Source organism: Heptranchias perlo, chromosome 2, assembly GCF_035084215.1.
Source record: "Heptranchias perlo isolate sHepPer1 chromosome 2, sHepPer1.hap1, whole genome shotgun sequence".
Taxonomy (NCBI): Eukaryota; Metazoa; Chordata; class Chondrichthyes; order Hexanchiformes; family Hexanchidae; genus Heptranchias; species Heptranchias perlo.
The window spans coordinates 170,552,054-170,556,412 of NC_090326.1; the positions used below are offsets into that span (position 1 = coordinate 170,552,054).

Consider the following 4,359-nt stretch of genomic DNA (forward strand, 5'->3'; position numbering starts at 1 on the left):
GATAGAGACAGAGAGACAGGGAGAGACAGAGACAGAGACAGGGAGAGAGACAGAGGAGAGACAGAGAGAGAGAGACAGGGGAGAGAGGAGAGACAGGGAGAGAGAGAGACAGGGAGAGAGAGAGACAGAGGGGAGAGAGAGAGGAGAGAGAGAGAGACAGGGGAGAGAGAGAGACAGGGAGAGAGAGAGACAGGGAGAGAGAGAGACAGGGAGAGAGAGACAGTGAGAGAGAGACAGGGAGAGAGAGAGACAGAGGAGGGAGAGGAGAGAGACAGGGAGAGAGAGACAGGGAGAGAGAGAGAGGTGAGAGAGAGACACACAGTGAGAAAGAGAGAGAGACAGACAGACAGAGACAGAGAGACAGGGAGACAGGGAGAGAGAGACACACACAGTGAGAAAGAGAGAGGAGAGAGACAGACAGACAGACAGAGACAGAGAGACAGGGAGACAGGGGAGAGAGAGAGAGACAGAGACCACTACAATTTTTACAGGTTTTGAAAGCTTTTTAAACCTGTTTTGATTGGGTTGAGAATTTGCTGCCAACACAGGAACAATGATTCCAATGTTCTGATGGCCTGGAGAAGTAATGAATGGGGCTGGCTGGGTCCTGACCCACTGCTAAAACATCTCCTCGTCAGGGCCCGAACAAAGAGACAACCCAGCTTCCCAGGATCTCCAGCATGGGGACTGGGCGGAGTTAACCCTTTAACTGACCAGGAAGAAGCCATCAGCAGGACATTACTTGGAGTAACACAATGAGGGAGAGAGTGCAGTCTCACCGATAACCCCACTCATTCCACATTCGAGGCACAGTAAGGAAACAGAGACAAACTCAGAGTAAAAAAGGATTCCATCAAACCTCTTGATTCCAGCCTCACACTCAAGCGTGGTACAGAAAAAACAAAGCTCACTGAACAGGGATATCAGCACCAAGGGAGGGAGTTACAGGCTGGAATCGAATCGAGGGGGTTCGGGGGGGGTTTATATATAGAATAACAGATACCCGGGAGTGAGTTACAGACTGGAATCTAATCGAGGGGTTCGGGGGGGTTTATATATAGAATAACAGATACCCGGGAGTGAGTTACAGACTGTAATCTAATCGAGGGGTTCGGGGGGGGTTTATATATAGAATAACAGATACCCGGGAGTGAGTTACAGGCTGGAATCTAATCGAGGGGTTCGGGGGGGTTTATATATAGAATAACAGATACCCGGGAGTGAGTTACAGGCTGGAATCTAATCGAGGGGGTTCGGGGGGGTTTATATATAGAATAACAGATACCCGGGAGTGAGTTACAGGCTGGAATCTAATCGAGGGGTTCGGGGGGGGTTTATATATAGAATAACAGATACCTGGGAGTGAGTTACAGGCTGGAATCTAATCGAGGGGTTCGGGGGGGTTTATATATAGAATAACAGATACCCGGGAGTGAGTTACAGGCTGGAATCTAATCGAGGGGTTCGGGGGGGTTTATATATAGAATAACAGATACCCGGGAGTGAGTTACAGGCTGGAATCTAATCGAGGGGGTTCGGGGGGGTTTATATACAGAATAACAGATACCCGGGAGTGAGTTACAGGCTGGAATCTAATCGAGGGGTTCGGGGGGAGTTTATATACAGAATAGCAGATACCCGGGGAGTGAGTTACAGACTGGAATCTAATCGAGGGGTTCGGGTGGTTTATATATAGAATAACAGATACCTGGGAGTGAGTTACAGGCTGGAATCTAATCGAGGGGTTCGGGGGGAGTTTATATATAGAATAACAGATACCCGGGAGTGAGTTACAGACTGGAATCTAATCGAGGGGTTCGGGGGGGGGTTTATATATAGAATAACAGATACCCGGGAGTGAGTTACAGACTGGAATCTAATCGAGGGGGTTCGGGGGGTTTATATATAGAATAACAGATACCCGGGAGTGAGTTACAGGCTGGAATCTAATCGAGGCGTTCGGGGGGGTTTATATACAGAATAACAGATACCCGGGAGTGAGTTACAGACTGGAATCTAATCGAGGGGTTCGGGGGGGTTTATATATAGAATAACAGATACCCGGGAGTGAGTTACAGGCTGGAATCTAATCGAGGGGTTCGGGGTTGGTTTATATATAGAATAACAGATACCTGGGAGTGAGTTACAGGCTGGAATCTAATCGAGGGGTTCGGGGGGAGTTTATATACAGAATAACAGATACCCGGGAGTGAGTTACAGACTGGAATCTAATCGAGGGGTTCGGGGGGGGTTTATATATAGAATAACAGATACCCGGGAGGTGAGTTACAGGCAGGAATCTAATCGAGGGGGTTTGGGGTGGTTTATATATAGAATAACAGATACCCGGGAGTGAGTTACAGACTGGAATCTAATCGGAGGGGGTTCGGGGGGGGTTTATATATAGAATAACAGATACCCGGGAGTGGAGTTACAGGACTGGAATCTAATCGAGGGGGTTCGGGGGGGTTTATATATAGAATAACAGATACCCGGGAGTGAGTTACAGGCTGGAATCTAATCGAGAGGTTCGGGGGGGTTTATATATAGAATAACAGATACCCGGGAGTGAGTTACAGGCTGGGAATCTAATCGAGAGGTTCGGGGGGGTTTATATATAGAATAACAGTGGAGTGGTCTGGAAGATTGTTCTAAAAAGGGGAGAGGGATAAACCTGGCAATTACAGGCCAGTCAGCCCTAACGTCGGTGGTGGGGGAAACTTTCAGAGACCAATAATCTGCGACAAAATTAATTGTATTTTGGAAAAGTCTGGGCTCATAAATGAAAGTCAGCACGGATTTGTTGAAGAAAAATCGTGTTTGTCAAACTTGATTGAGTTCTTTGATGAGGTAACGGAGAGGGTAGATGAGGGGGAGTGCGGTTGATGTGTCGTATGGACTTTCAAAACTGCCACATAATAGACTTGTTAGCAAAATTAAAGCCCGTGGGATTAAAGGGGACAGTGACAGCGTGGATACAAAATTGGCTCAGGGACAGAAAGCAGAGAGTAGTGGTGAACGGTGGTTTTTCAGACTGGAGGGGAAGTTTACAGTGGTGTTCCCCAGGGGTCAGTATTAGGACCACTGCTCTTTTTGATACATATTAATGACCTGGTCTTGGGGTATAGAGGGTATAATTTCAAAGTTTGCAGATGACACGAAACTCAGAAATGTAGTAAACAATGTGGAGGATAGTAACAGACTTCAGGAGAACACAGACAGACTGGGTGAAATGGGGCAGACATGTGGCAGATGAAATTTAACACAGAGAAGTGTGAAGTGATGCATTTTGGTAGGAAGAATGAGGAGAGGCAATATAAACTAAATGGTACAATTTTAAAGGGGGGTGCAGGAACAGAGAGACCTGGGGGGTGTGTGTACACACATTTTTGAAGGTTGCAGGGACAAGTTGAGTAGGATGTTACCCAAAAAAAGCATACGGGATCCTGGGCTTTATTAATAGATGTGGAGATGCCGGGTGATGGACTGGGGGTTGACAATTGTAAACAATTTTACAACACCAAGTTATAGTCCCAGCAATTTTATTTTAAATTCACAAGCTTTCGGAGGCTTCCTCCTTCCTCAGGTGAACGATATGTTTTTTCACATCGTTCACCTGACGAAGGAGGGAAGCCTCCGAAAGCTTGTGAATTTAAAATAAAATTGCTGGACTATAACTTGGGTGTTGTAAAATTGTTTACATTTATTAATAGAGGCATAGAGTACCAAAAGCAAGGAAGTTATGCTAAACCTTTATACAACACAGGATTGTGTTCAATTCTGGGGCACCACACTTTAGGAAGGATGTCAAGGCCTTAGAGAGGGTGCAGAAGAGATTTACTAGAATGGTGCCAGGGATGAGGGACTTCAGTTATGTGGAGAGACTGGAGAAGCTGGGGTTGTTCACCTTGGAGCAGAGAATGTTAAGGGGAGATTTGATAGAGGTGTTCAAAATCATGAACAATTTTAGGAACATAGGAACAGGAGGAGGCCATTTATCCCCTCGAGCCTGTTCCATGGCTGATCTGTGACCTCACTCCATATACCCGCCTTAGCCCCATATCCCTTAATACCTTTAGTTAACAAAAAGCTATCTATCTCAGATTTAAAATTAGCAATTGAGCTAGTATCAACTGCCCTTTGTGTGTAGAAATGTTTCCTAACTTCATGCCTGAAAGGTCTGGCTCTAATTTTTAGACTGTGCCCCCTACTCCTAGAATCCCCAACCAGCGGAAATAGTTTCTCTCTATCCACCCTATCCGTTCCCCTTAATATCTTATAAACTTCGATCAGATCACCCCTTTAATCTTCTAAATTCCAGGGAAACCAACCCCAATTTGTGTAATCTCTCCTCGTAAC

The 4,359-nt window shown here is 46.0% G+C and overlaps 1 pseudogene; it reads right to left on the reverse strand.

The window, feature by feature from the left end:
• The window catches only part of LOC137300078 (alanine aminotransferase 2-like), a 149,417-nt pseudogene that overhangs the window by 85,261 nt on the left and 59,797 nt on the right, over nucleotides 1-4,359 (reverse strand).